Source organism: Xenia sp. Carnegie-2017, unplaced genomic scaffold (genome assembly GCF_021976095.1).
Source record: "Xenia sp. Carnegie-2017 unplaced genomic scaffold, XeniaSp_v1 HiC_scaffold_6, whole genome shotgun sequence".
In the NCBI taxonomy this organism is placed as follows: domain Eukaryota; kingdom Metazoa; phylum Cnidaria; class Anthozoa; order Malacalcyonacea; family Xeniidae; genus Xenia; species Xenia sp. Carnegie-2017.
In genome coordinates, this window is record NW_025813526.1 from 19,022,945 (window position 1) to 19,038,544 (window position 15,600).

General features: G+C 34.5%; 1 long non-coding RNA gene across 1 annotated transcript in view; it reads left to right on the forward strand.

Annotated features, from left to right (window-relative positions):
* Positions 1-8,469: 8,469 nt before the first annotated feature.
* The window catches only part of LOC124456826, a 36,950-nt gene continuing 29,819 nt past the window's right edge, over positions 8,470-15,600 (forward strand). The window contains exons 1-2 of the long non-coding RNA XR_006952489.1: positions 8,470-8,481; positions 8,589-8,590. This is a non-coding gene — a long non-coding RNA (uncharacterized LOC124456826). The remainder of the gene's footprint in view (positions 8,482-8,588; positions 8,591-15,600) is intronic.

Genomic DNA, 15,600 nt, shown 5'->3' on the forward strand with positions numbered 1-15,600 from the left:
GAGGTCAGGGTTAGTTTTGTTAATGTGGAGTGCTTCTTTGATTTTAAGGGTGAATGAGGTGTCGGCAGTGTCGATGATTTTGAAGCAAGAGGGTGAATAGTTGGTTTTGCATGGAAGGTTAGGTTAGGTTAAAGGTTTTTATTATTCATCTTCAGATTAAAAAGTACGATGAATTTACATTGAATTTCTATATTTTCATACTATACTAAAAATTACATGTTAACTTTATTATATATATATTTACAAGATCTAGCAATAAAAGATTGTTTATGACGTTTGGTCCGAGATAAAATACTATAAGTTTTGCTTTTACGCAACTTGTGCGAATTTTCTTTGGGATAAGGTACTAAAAATTTGCATGGATGATCAGGTTCCTCTATAATCCTTTTGATCTCTTGGATAGTTGCTAGTTCACGTCTGCTTTTTAAAGAGGGCAAGTAGTTTTTATCTAGTTGTAAAATTTTTAAACTTCTTCTTTGTACACGTTCAATTTCTTGCTGTAAAAAAATGTGGAAGTCCTGCCCAGACTGCAGATGCATACTCTAATACTGGTCTTATTTTTGATGTATATGTTAATAATCCAACATCTGAAGGTAATTGAGACTTCCTACAAAGTCGAAGATGATATAGTCTTTTATTTGCCTTGCTTGTAATTTGGTGTACATGTTCATTCCATTTAAGATCATTTTGACATGTTACGCCAAGAAGTTTGAAATTAGTAACTCTTTCTATTTCCTCTTCTCCAATAAATAGGGAGGGTGGTTCTTGTATTGAGTCCGTAAAGCATATCCACATATCCTTTGTTTTTTTCGGATTCAGAGCCATTCTGTTATTATCAGCCCATTTCCGTAATTCGTCGATTACTTTTTGCATGGAACTGCATTCACCTCTTTCGACAATCTGGTTCTGAGTGCAATCATCCGCATATTTACATGTATTAGCATCTATTTCTTTAGGAATATTGTCCTCTAAATCATTTATATATACATTAAAGAGCACTGGTGATATGACAGCGCCTTGTGGCACGCCCAAAGGGCAAGGTTGGATGGATGACATGGCTCCTTGTAGGTTGACTTGTTGCGTTCTTCCTGTCAAAAAACTTCGAATCCATTGCCAGAAAGACTTATTAATTTCCATAGATGCTAATTTTTGTAGTAATATATTGTGATTCACCATGTCAAACGCCTTTCGAAAATCTATAAATAATACGTGAACTCCCTTTCTACCTAATTGAGAATTATCTGTTGCATTATACCAATTTTGTGTCATAGCTATTAGAGCAGATACAGTAGATCGGCCATGAGTAAAGGCATGTTGGTTACTCTTTATTTTGAAATCTGATTTATTCAAATGGAGTTGAAGTTTGTCTATTACTTTAGCCATTTGAGGAAGGATAGATATAGGTCTGAAGTCATTTTCAACATTGCTTGGATTATTAACTTTAGCAACTGGAGTTATTAGTGCATGTTTATATTGGCTGGGGTACTTGCATTGTTTTATACTTGTGGTTACTATATTGTGTACGACTGGTGCAAGATCTTCGCAAAAACGTTTAAGTATCCATGCCGGAATTTTATCATCACCTGTTGCTTTTCTGGGATTTAGGTGCTGTAGACAACTCTTGACCTGTCCAATAGATGGTAAAGGAGGTTTAACATCCTTAAGTGTTTGGTTGATCAAGTTATCTTATTTCGGGTAATTGGTTTAACCAAGGTTTTGTAAAGACTTGTTGTTTCAGCTAGTTCCAGTACATTTTCATCATAAACATTTCTTTTTACATTATTCCCGCTATTAATTCCCAACATTAAGAAGATTGATTTATACCATTTTTTGGGGTTAGTCGTACGAAAGTCTTTTGCTTTTCGTTTGTAATATGAAATTTTGGCGTTGTTTATAAGTTTTGAGACATCAGAGCATAGTTTTTCATAACGTGCTTGATTTTTTACATGAGAAAGCACGTTGTCTGGCTTTGATCTTTGATTTTATAAAGCTTGTCATCCAAGGTTTATCTGAAGCATGCATTCGTACTGTTTTTTCAGGAATAGTTTCATCCATAATACTAAGCATCGTCGAGGTAAAAGCATTTACTTTTTCATCTACATCTTGTACATTAAAGACCTCCGACCAATCTTCAAGAATAAGTTTTCTGCATAAGACATTTACTTTTCCAGGTGTTAAGAGTCTTACCCTTCTGGGAATTGTTGGTGTTTTTTCTTTCTGTTTTGGCACTAATAGAAGGCAATTGTGATCAGAACGTCCCAATGGTGGTAGATGCTGTGTTGGTTTATACATATCTCGCATATTTGTCAAGACTTGATCCAAAACGTTTTTTCCTCTGGTTGGGTATAGGATAGATTTTTTTTAAATTGAAACAATTACATAGATTAGTCAAGTTTAATTTATTGAAGTCTCCAGCAACTATAATTGCAGAGGATGGACGTTCACATAGCAACTGATCTAAATTTTTGATGAGATATTCAATCATATCATGTTCTTTTCGGCACTTTGTCCAGGTGGATAATAAATAATGACGATAATAATTGCACTAAATGGGCGAGGCGTTCTTGTTGGTTTAAGCACTAACCATAGCACCTCTTTATCATTGTCTTCATCAAATAACTTACGACTAACAGGTATACTTTGATGTACATAAGTAAGAACTCCTCCGCCAAGGGTGGGTCTGTCTTTGCGAAATATTTTGTATTCATCATTAATCGATATTGCTGTGTCTGGTATATTTGGAGAAAGCCAGGATTCTGTAATCAGTACAACTTCAGGACCATTATTCATGACGACTCCATGTAGTTCATCAATTTTATTAGTTATATGACATGCATTTGTGAGCATGATTGTTGGGAGAAAGGTTTTACTGGATCATTACTATTAGTTATAATTTCTATACAGTTGCATTTGCCATAATTGTATCCCTTCTTTATTTTAATATGTTTGATTGGTTTCTCTCGGTTATACGAACGTCAATGGAGAAGATGTTATCATTGGTTGTGTAATCTGATGCGATTAAGCCACGATGCATTCGATCCATTTTCCTTCCCAGCTTAGCCCCGAAACCAGTCCTATACTGAGAACAAACGTCAACATGCGGTTCAATAGTAGTTATTTTTCGTTCAGTGTTTGATGAACAAAGTGTAGGTATGTTAACCATTCTTTTGCTTTGTTCTTCCTTTTGCAAGATGTCTGATAATCGTACTTCAAAAAAGCTTGTTTGCGAAGATCTTGGTGATGTGAGTATGTTGGGGGATGATGGTAATACCGAAAAGGGGTACTCTTATGATAAAAATTGTTTTTCTTTGTACTTTTAGAAGGTGTTTGAGATGGTGGATATTTAATGGCGTTAAACTTGACTTGATAATTACCATCCTTAGAGTTGTTTTGCTTTGAGTTTTGGAAAACAGTAGTAGGACTCGGCAGTTGCTCGGTGTTAATTGCTGTAAGCGATGTTAAATTTTGTTTTTGATCAGAAAGGACTTCATGAGTTGTATCAACTGGGTTTGATGACTTCTGTTCCAGATGGATAGTAGCAGCAGAATTGTTTATCTGGAGTTGTTCCATGCCAGCATGATTTGTAGTATACTTGATATGTTGTTTTTCACGATATTTAGTCATTTGCATTGAAAACGTGTCATTGAAATTTTGTTTGTTATTAATTGTAGTATAATTTTGTAGGGTAACCGGACAGTTTTTCGCCTTGGTGTAATTATTTTTGTGTTTGGCACGATATATTTCTAGTTGATCATCAAGAGAGTTAAGCGATTGTGATGGGACAAAATTATTGCAAATTTTAAATTCATGTCTTTTGTTTCTAGTTTCAATAGCTCGTTCAGTCTTTTTGTTTTCAAATCTCTTTTTTAACATTAATACATCCGTTCTAAGCTCTTTAATTTCCAATTCAAGTTTGATATTTTTATCCTTTTGTACTTGCAACTCTGTTTGCAATGCCCTTATATCATCTATGAGAATTTGAGCCTTTGCTTCGTGGGGAAAATATTGGGTATTTTCTAAAGTTTGAAGTGCATCGACTCGGCTTTGAATAATTTCGATATCAAGTTTAATATCTTCGATACACTCTTTAATGTTAACATTCGACAGTTGAGGTGTCATTCCACCTGAGGCTTGGGAAGGAATACGTTGTAAACATCTACAACATACCTTTGTATTAGCTTTAAATTCCTCCAAAGTTGTAGATACACACATTTGAATTAGACAATATCTTAGTTGATTACCGCTTTCTCCTTGAAACATCAAAGTATTCTGTCTACCACAGTACCAAGTACAAACAAGATCATTGCTTGAACCGACAAACTTTCTTGAACTACCTCCCGGTGATGACCATTTACCTCGTTGATCAAGGCTAATTTCGAAAAAATCTTGCAGTGTTTTTAAGGAATTTTGCCATTTTAATCGTTTTCCATCATAAACAATACATTTAGAAGCTTTAAAACTATAAATTCTTTCTATATCACACTTAAGATTACATTGATCGCGAGACAATAAAACACAACCTTCCGCCATGTTTGAAAGTCTTATGGGAGATGAGTGAGATTTAAGAAGGTGTCGGTAGATATGAGAGTTTTTGTCTGTTGTGGTATGTTCCCTGATTCTTGTTGATAAATGGCGTGAAGTTTCGCCAATGTATCGAGAATTACATCCCGCGCAATTAAATTTATATACCACCATAGATTTAATTGAATCAAGGATTGGGTCTTTGAATGAGAAAAGGTTTTTGATTTTGAACGATTTGAAAATTAGTCGAATGTCAATATCTGTACAGAAGCGTTTTATAATGTTTGTAAGTCTGCGTTGTTTGTTTCGTGAGTAAAGTCCGATGTGTAGTTTAAAGTATAGAGTTGTTATTTTGGAATTTTCATTTGTGTCGGTTGTGATCGTCGTGTCAGGAGTTTCGGTGTCTAGTTTGAGGTTGTTGTTTTGTTTGTTGTCGAGATATCGTTTTACGGTTCTGTTAATAAAGTGAATTGGGAAAGAGTTTCGTAAAAGAATGGATGTGATGTTTTTTATGTCTCGTTGAAAGCCATTGTTGGTATTGTTAACTTTGTATGCTTTGTCGATTAGTGTGCGTATAAGTCCGGTTTTGTATGAAAGTGGTGTGAAACCACTATTCACCCTCTTGCTTCGAAATCATCGACACTGCCGACACCTCATTCATCCTTAAAATCAAAGAAGCACTCCACATTAACAAAACTAACCCTGACCTCAATGTTCAAGTTTTTAAATTCAATACAATATTTAGTTTATAATACGCTCGGACGCTCCTCATTAATTTATCTTATTTCCTTTTATTGTTGTAATTTCTGTATCATATTATTTTTATATAAACCTTGTATCACCTATTATTTCACTCATACTGAAGATGGCATCATGAGATGTCGAAACATGTCTATTTTCAAAAAAGTTGTCGTTTATATTAAATATGTATTGGCAATAGTGCTTTTACGAAATTATGGAAAAATTCGATTTCCGCTCGGCAAGACTCTCGCTACTATTTTACGAAATGTTGCCCTACTTTTACGGTGTATACCCATTCCCCCACTATGTCTCTATTTGTTGGGGGTGGAACAAGTTCAAGCGTATCGTTGTCAATTAACGCTTTCATTTCATCATTCGTGGCTTTTTGCCATTTTACTTTTTGATTGGAGCTTATTGCTTGGGAACAGGTCGTTGGGATGTTAGATACTCTATAGCAGGGGTCTCCAAACTTTACAGCCAGAGGGCCACATGAACTTTCATCCAGCATGTCGAGGGCCAAAGAATATAAAAAATTTCCACGTTATCCTTCAGCTTTTTACATTTCGCAATGTGCTTGAAACGGAAGTAGGAAGTTGGGAGAAAAATTGACGTAAGCCACTCTTGCTAGTTGGCTTGCGACATAACGTGAACTTTCTGCACAAAGTTTATTTTGTTTAATAATATTATTATTTTTTCTTAAGTGCCTCTGCGGGACGGATTGAGAGGCCCAACGGGCCGCATCTGGCCCGCGGGCCGTAGTTTGGAGACCCCTGCTCTATAGCAATAATCTACGGTATATGAGACAGTATCCTCCCCTAAAACTTCTTCTGTCATATACTCGTCAAGTTATTTAGGCTTACTACTTATCCTAGTGGGGTATCTTGATTCTCTAGATGTCTCTGGAGTACTAATGTCTTCGTTAGTTGTTTTGGGGTTTCTTTCATGCAATTTTGCTATTTGAGGTGCAAGTTCTTCATCATCTATCATGCTTAGTTTTGTTTTCCCTAACAATCGATTTGAATTTCTCGCTTGTAAATTCAGTGCCGTTATTAATTTTTTCCCTTCACATTTTCATAAGGTGCAACATCTGCTAAAAACTGTTTTAATGCCTGTGGTATATCGCTTTTATGCTCAAGAAAATAGACCATATTCAATCCTGAATAATCGTCCATAAACGACAATGCGTATCTAAACCCTTCTCTTCCTTTCGGATCAATAGGACCTGCAAGATCCGTGGGAATAAACACAATAGGACCCCTCGCCTTTTTATCTTCCAGCTTACTTTTCGTTTGACACATTTTACCTTGCGTACAAACCTCACAATCAACTTCCCTGAAGTCTGTGATTTTCATCCCCTTAACCACCTTTTCTAGTTTTCTAACATCCTTGTAGTTGCAGTGACCTAGAACCTTGTGCCACTCCATGTAAAGACAACATGCATTTTTATTCGAAGATGATGTGCTATTTCTGTAGTAAAGTTTGCCTTTTTGTCTTATTCCAAACATTGAGCCATCACGGCACTGTACATGCTTATTGTGTCTATCTAAATTGACTTTTGCCTCCTTTTCTACAGCAGCATTTACTGAGAATATATTTTGATCGTAAGATGGGACGTATAAGGCATTACTTAATAAGACATCCTGCGCATTTCCATGCAAATCAACTAATTTGACTTTAGCAGTACCTTTACCGACTACTACGTTGGCTTTACTATTATCTGCTAATTCAATAAAATGCGCTTTACTATCAAATTTACTATCAAAATCTATAAATTTTGACTTATCGTTAACAATGTGGCTTGTAGCTCCTGTGTCCACCAGTAGAGTAAAATTCGCTTGATCCTTATCCTTCACGTCTTCTTCATCGTTCTTTTCTTCATCCTTTGACACGAATAAAAAGGAGTGTTGCCGTTCACTGTCACAGCGCTGCCCGTCTTTAGCTGTCTTCTACGTTTCTTTCGTCTTTCGGCAATCTTTCGTGTCGTGGGTCTTGGTTTTGCATATGGAGCACCACTTGTTCCCCTTCACTTGGCATTGTGAGATTTTGTGTCCCTTTTTTCCACATTTGAAACAATTTTCGTCAAATTTAGGTTTCACATACATAACGCTATCACCTACCTCAGTTTTTGGTGACAATGGTTTGGTAAGATAAATTTTCTTCATGACTTCGTAACGAGTTTTTAAATTCCGTAAATGTCATTTGTCTTTCCATTGAATTGTTACGGTAGCAAAGAAGTCGTACGTGCTTGACAGACCCTTCAAAACCATTGCAATGAGTAATGCATCACTTATTATCGCCTTGGCTTCTCTTTAGGCTGTTGCCGATCGTTCCGCTCGCAATATATAATCTGTGACAGTCTCGTCGTCACTTTTTTCAGCGAAGTGAGTTTTGTGTAAAGAGCGATGATGCGAGGTTTTCCTCTGCCTTGATAGTGATGTCTGAGGATTTCTAAAGCTCTCCGTTCATTGTCTTTTGCCTCCCAAATCACAATAGACAAACTTCTGTCAACCAGACATTGGACCAACTCTGCAAAAGCGTCAGCCAGTTTTGAAGCACATAAATACAAATATAGCAATGACTAAGAGTAAGGTTCATGAAAATTATGCACTTCTGGAAGTATTATAATATGAAGACATTTCATTAAAATCAATAATCAATCTACGTAGCGTCATAACACGAAGAATGCACAAATCCGCCAAGGTTTAACTGAGAAGTTAAAAATTGAAACTATTCATGTTGTGATGAATATTTCAAAAATTTCAAGTGTAGAAGCAATGTTTAGGGCGATTTTACTAACAACGGACTTGGTACAAATTTTCTGCCCCCTCCTCCCCCACTCGCAAAATCCTGGCGACGCTACTACCAAAATGTAGCCAAATGCCTAAATGCAGGAAAACTAAAATGTTTAATTGCGTTGTTTTCAGCTGCCATCCTTGATATTCATTTACTCATACAAGTAAAACTGTAACATTACGTAGCTATGTTTGATCTTCAACAATTTTAGTTGTCTATAAGCTCTAATTAAAGAACCATTTTATTTTGATATTAATAATTTTATGACCCTTAGATGCAGTCAAGAGAAAAAATTAATAACTCCTACCTGCAAGAAATACTTACAGATATTGAAAAGAAGCTTGTTGATTTTTTTATCCAAGAATGGAACCATCATTACAAAGAATCTCTCGGAGAATGGGAAAATACAAACGTCAGTGGTATGAAGTTGTTCAATATTGAAAAAACAAAAAAGAAACCTCCTGACAAACATATTCTGTCAAAATTTCAAAATGGTGACACCAGTAAGTGGGACTGTACAACACTGTTTGCAGCGGTATTGTTTTCCAACTCAGTTGGAGCAAAACTTGACCCAAAATCTAAGGCTGCTGTGGATAAACTTCGTGTTATCAGAAACAACTTCATCCATGAAAATAAAGGAAGCGTTTCTGATGACGAATTTCAAACAATGCTTTGTGATATTGAAAAGTCATTTCAAGATCTAGGATTTTTATTTAATGAAATTAATGAAATAAAAAGTGAACGAAACAGATTTAATTCTTTTCAAGTACTTCCTTGCAAAGCAAATCACGATGTGGTTAAACGTACAGAGTTACTTGATCAAATCACAGCAGATCTCAATAACTTGCGCAGTACTAACAATAATGAATTAACATATTATTATATTTCTGGTAATCCTGGTAGTGGTAAATCTGAATTAGCTAGACAAATTTGCGAAGAAATGTTTAAGTCGGTTGACTGGGAAAATAGAACAACATTTGTGATGACACTCGAAGGAAATGATGCCGAATCCCTTTTAAAAACTTATACTGAATTTTGTCAACGTTTTAACAATGATAAAACTGTCATTGAAAATATCTCAAAAGAAGCAAAAAGCAGCGAAGACAAAATTAAAGATATTCAATTATTGCTGACACAACAACTGAAATCTTGGCAAACATGGTGGATTGTTGTAGATAACGTGGTTGAACTTCATAAAATTTATCCATTATTACCTCAAGTTGGTGATCATAGCTGGAAAAATGGTCAAATTATAGTAACTGTCCAAAATACAGATGCTATACCACCAGATGGAGATCTAAATAAACACATTTCAGTTAGTCATGGTATGAACAATGAAGAATGTCGACAACTTCTATCTGTCTTTTCTGATATTCATAAGAAAGATGAAAAATGTTTAAAGGACTTATCAGACAAATTAAATCGTCAACCGTTGTTCCTGGCAAATGCAGCTTCCTACGTAAGTAGTGTAAAAAGTGTAAATCCGACATTCACGTGGGAACAATATTTTGATAAGTTGAATGAAGGAGAGCGACAGAACATGGATGCCAATTTTCAAAAAATAAACACAACTTACTTAGGAATGAAAACAGTTATGTTAGCTGTACAAAAAAATGCTGAAGAATCCATCTTGTTGGAACATGTTTTTAAATTTTTCTCGATAATATCTTTCGATCCCTTACCACAAGATGTTATAATACAATTTATTAAAAGCATTGATCCACAAAAATCTGCAGAAGATGTCTGTCTTCAATTAAAGCATTGTTCTTTATTCCTTCAAACGGAAAACAAAGAAATCCGCCTGCACAGCGTTGTACACGAAGTCATCATAAATTATTCATCGCAGACCTTTGGCTGTAAACAAAACGAAAATAATTCTAAAAAGTCTGCAGATGATCTTGCCTGTCAAGTTTCTTTGGCACTAAATCATTTTAAAGACAGAGAAGATGAAATCAAATAATTCCACATCTAATTAAATTCATAACAAATTCATCATTTCAACATTTCCTAAATAAGTTGATCGATGTAAAATCATCAAAACAAAAACTTGATGAACGAAATTGGAAAGTTGCCAAATATTTTGTAGATGTTTTGAAAAGATTTTGCAACTATAAACTTGCAACTAAAGTACTTTATCAAATAACAGAAATTCAAACTAAAGTGTTAGGTGTTGATCATATTGATGTTTCATATTCGTACAACAAGCTGGGTGTATTCCTTTGTACGAATGGAGAATATGAAAATGCGAAATATTTTCACGAGCGAGCAATGGAAATTCAAACAAAAACATTTGGACCTGACCATGTTAATATTTCGACAACGTACAACGATCTGGGTTCGGTTTACAAAAATATGGGAGAATACGAAAAAGCAAAAGATTTTTATGAACGAGCGATAGAAATTGAAACAAAAGCATTTGGACCTGACTATGTTAATATTGCGAAAACGTACAACAATCTGGGTTTGTTTACTATAATTTGGGAGAGTACGAAATAGCAAAACATTTTTATGAACGAGCGATAGAAATTGAAACAAAAACATTTGGACCTGACCATGTTAATATTGCGTCAACGTACAACAATCTGGGTTTGGTTTACGATAATATGGGAGAGTACGAAATAGCAAAACATTTTATGAACGAGCGATAGAAATTAAAACGAAAACATTTGGACCTGACCATGTTAATATTGCGCCAACGTACAACAATCTGGGTTTCGTTTACTATAATATGGGAGAGTACGAAATAGCAAAATATTTTTATGAACGAGCGATAGAAATTGAAACAAAAACATTTGGACCTGACCATATTAATATTGCGTCAACGTACAACAATCTGGGTTTGGTTTACGATAATATGAGGGAGTACGAAATAGCAAAACATTTTTATGAACGAGCGATAGAAATTCAAACAAAAGCATTTGGACCGGACCATGTTAATATTGCGACAACGTACAACAATCTGGGTTTGGTTTTCTATAACATGGGAGAGTACGAAAAAGCAAAAGAATTTTATGAACGAGCGATAGAAATTGAAACGAAAACATTTGGACCGGACCATGTTAATATTGCGTCAACGTACAACAATCTGGGTTTGGTTTTCTATAATATGGGAGAGTACGAAAAAGCAAAAGATTTTTATGAACGAGCAATAGAAATAAAAACAAAAGCATTTGGACCTGACCATGTTAATTTTGCGAAAACGTACAGCAATCTGGGTTCGGTTTACCGTAAAATGGGGGAGTACGAAAAAGCAAAAGATTTTTATGCAAGAGCGAAAGAAATTGACACGAAAACATTTGGACCATGTTAATATTACGAGAAAGCAATCACGTTGTAATTTACTGTGATAGGAAAAATACGAAAGACCAACATAATAAAGTTTAAAGGGGTAGTCTGACCTTAACACAACTTTCGCTCATATGAAAGTGTATATTGTTCTTACCTCTCTCACGAAATCCTAGGTTTCCAATTTAAATTTAACTCGAGAAATAATGCCTTAAATGTGTGTATTTTTGCCTCTTGTTCGATCGCCATTGTGTACATGCAAGCGAAGCCGCAGTCCAGCAGTGGTTTTTTGTCGTGACGTCACTGTGCGGTGATCGTTGTCAACATAAGACAAAATATACTAGCAAAAGTAGATATTACGCATAAGCATATTTATAGTTGCATTTTATTTTCTAAGTTTTTAAATTATTTTGCGCAATGGATACGGATTACTCAAACGATTCCTCTAGTAATTATTCTGGAAGCAGTGTTTCAAACTACGAAGAAATGATTAACGATCAAAACATGATTCAACCATATGCTTATGAGCCGATTGAAACAGACTCTAGCGACGAGCCTATGGACGACTCCGACGAAGTTCAGCTGTTGTAACAATGAATGAAGACTCAGCACAATTTGAGGGAATAGATACTCCGGACTGTATTACAGATAATCCTGTTTTTCGTTTAAATTATTGGGTATTACGACTGGCATGGAGTGAGTACAAACAACACTATGGTTCAAGAGCTGAAGAAGGAGCACACAAAGACATGACAGGCTTACAGGCAACTGGTTCGATGGTGTTGGAATGTATTGGGCGAAATTAGAGTACCATCTTAGCAGCACATTCCAACCATCAGGTCTAGAAGAGGACTTTGTCTTTGAGGGTTTTAAATTCGCTGATGAATAATAATGATAATGTAAACTATTATAGCCATATTTATAAGTATCGTTAATGATGAATTACTAATATATAAAAATATAAATTGGATTTAGTAAATGAACAATAAATACAAATTATAATGGCCAAGCCAAACCAATTCTTTATTTGTGCTATGCAAGGATTTTGGTGTACATAATTAAAAAGTGCCTTTGCTAATGAATTTGCATAGCAAAACAAAAATTGGGCTACTTTACTATTAGAGATTCTCTTATTATTAATTATGAATATTGATATATACATAACTATTTTTTGGGGACTGTTTAAGTCATATTCTTTTGTGCAAGGTATGATGGAAGATGTCTGCTGTTTTAATGTAAAAAATGTACATAACAAGATTTCTTTATCAGCAAGCATTTCAAGAAATATTGCATCTATAGAAAAGCCAAACAAAGAAAGTATTATACAAGCACAATAATAAGAGAATCTCTAATAGTAAAGTAGCCCAATTTTTTGTTTTGCTATGCAAATTCATTAGCAAAGGCACTTTTTAATTATGTACACCAAAATCCTTGCATAGCACAAATAAAGAATTGGTTTGGCTTGGCCATTATAATTTGTATTTATTGTTCATTTACTAAATCCAATTTATATTTTTATTTATTAGTAATTCATCATTAACGATACTTATAAATATGGCTATAATAATTTACATTACCATTATTATTCATCAGCGAATTTAAAACCCTCAAAGACAAAGTCCTCTTCTAGACCTGATGGTTGGAAATGTAGCTAAACAAAAGATGGTAGTGGTACTCTAATTTCCTTGCCCAATACATTCCAACACCATCGAACCAGTTGCCTGTAAGCCACATGTCTTTGTCTTTTGTGTTCAGCTCCTTCTTCAGCTCTTGAACCATAGTGTTGTTTGTACTCACTCCATGCCAGTCGTAATACCCAATAATTTAAACAAAGATTTCGAAAAACAGGATTATCTGTAATACAGTCCGGAGTATCTATTCCCTCAAATTGTGCTGAGTCTTCATTCATTGTTACAACAGCTGAACTTCGTCGGAGTCGTCCATAGGCTCGTCGCTAGAGTCTGTTTCAATCGGCTCATAAGCATATGGTTGAATCATGTTTTGATTGTTAATCATTTCTTCGTAGTTTTAAACACTGCTTCCAGAATAATTACTAGAGGAATCGTTTGACTAATCCGTATCCATTGCGCAAAATAATTTAAAAACTTAGAAAATAAAATGCAACTATGAATATGCCTATGCGTAATTTCTACTTTTGCTAGTATATTTTGTCTTATGTTGACAAAGATCACCGCGCAGTGACGTCACGACGAAAAACCGCTGCTGGACTGCGGCTTCGCTTGCATGTACACAATGGAGATCGAAAAATACACACATTTAAGGCATTATTTCTCGAGTTAAATTTGAATTGGAAACCTAGGATTTTGCGAGAGAGGTAAGAACAATACACACTTTCATATGAGCGAAAGTTGTGTTAAGGTCTGACTACCCCTTTAAACGATAGAAATTGAAAGTGAAGCATTTGACCTCTATATTTATCTTTTATTTGCCAACAGCTAAAAGTCTTCCGTATTTGTGAAACGTTTCGTGAGATAAAGGAAGAAAAAAAGGACAAAGGGCAGTTGTATTTTCAGTTTAGAGACATAGACATTGAAAGAAAAGCATTTGGACCTGAACATATACTGCAATAATATACAACAATCTTCATTTGGTTATAAACAAACTATAGATATTGAAACTGAAGCATTTGGACTTGTATTAATCTTTTATTTACTAGAAGCTAAAATACTCCTGTCCGTGAGAAAACGTATAAGGAGATAGAAGAAGAGGAAATGATATCGTAGCTCATTTTCAATGAACAAAGGTTCAAATAACAACAGTTGTATATTTATAAAAGGTATAAATATATTATTGACAATATTCAAACATTTGTATTTTCAAGTTTTCAACTATCATTTATTTACTGGAACAGTTTTTTATAAGAAATGTACAGTTATTTGTATATTTCTAATTATGAGAATTGTAGTTGTTTGAAATGGACATGCAGTTATTGTTATTTGATCCAATCATATTTGATTTGGAGACTAACACCTTAATTGGCGTGACAACGTTTGTTTGTTTTTTATTTTGGAGGAAATATTTATTGAATGATTGGTTTAATCATTTAATGATTGGTTTAATCATTTAATGATTGGTTCAATAATACTTTATTATAGTTCAAACTATTAAGGCAATATGAAGTAAAAGTTATAAATAACCTGAAGAAGAAAAAGCAGGATATCATTGCCATAGCTTTGACAGAAGTGAAAATGACACATTTAACTGTCCGACTGCCAGATTTTAGACAACCAGATTTACTAATATATAAAAAATCCCAGCAGTGGTGCAGAATACTTGTTAATTGGGGTGGGGGGGCACAAATTCATATATGCATGTCTTAATAAGTTGAAAACAATGGATTTCAACAGTACTTAATGTGGCAGAACATGAATACATGAATATGTGCCTCCTACCCAAAATAAAGAGTCTGCTATGCCATTTACTCCCTGGGCATCTTGAAGAGCTCTGGCATTGTGTGTAACAGTTAGTATTTCATTTTGCAAGGAACTTCTTATTTGTTTTCCAAAATATTATTTGAACATTAGAGAAATTGTGTACAAACTATTAAAAGTTTATATTAGGAATATATTTCTAGGCAACACCCTCTTTAAAGTATGTATCCATGTTCAGGAGTGAATGACATGACCAGACATTTTTGGCTAATGTCTTTACAAATGATAAGAACAGTAAATGAGTCATTTCTACTGATGTCTTTACTACTGATATGGACAGTAATGAGTCATTTTCATTGCTATGACATTCATGTCTTGCTTTTTCTTTAGTTTATACTTTGCATTGCTTTGAAACTGATTCTCCTAGCTACATAAATGATTTTACCACTAAATCACATTAGAAAATGTTGTGGTTATCTCTGATCCCAAGAAATTCAAGTATAAATTAAAAAAGTTAATATAAATCAAATTCCTTGAAATGAAGTCAAAATCCATTCCTATCTGTAAAGACTAAACACAATAAAAATTCTTTGCTGACAAGCGTTTTGATAGATCTGGCATTGGAGACCACCTGACAATGTAATTTATCTTTATGTATGCTTTAGGTAGTGATGTAGTCAAGAAAAATGGAGCTTTTACTCTAATTATGTGTGCCTGGCCCATATTTACTTTCGTCATCTCATATGTAGTGTAGTGAGTAACGAAAAAGTAATTGAACAACAAAATATTTATTTTCATAGCACTGGTAGACTTGCTATACGCTACGAGTTGTCATGGTGTTATTAAAGGACTGAATTCTGATATCTTC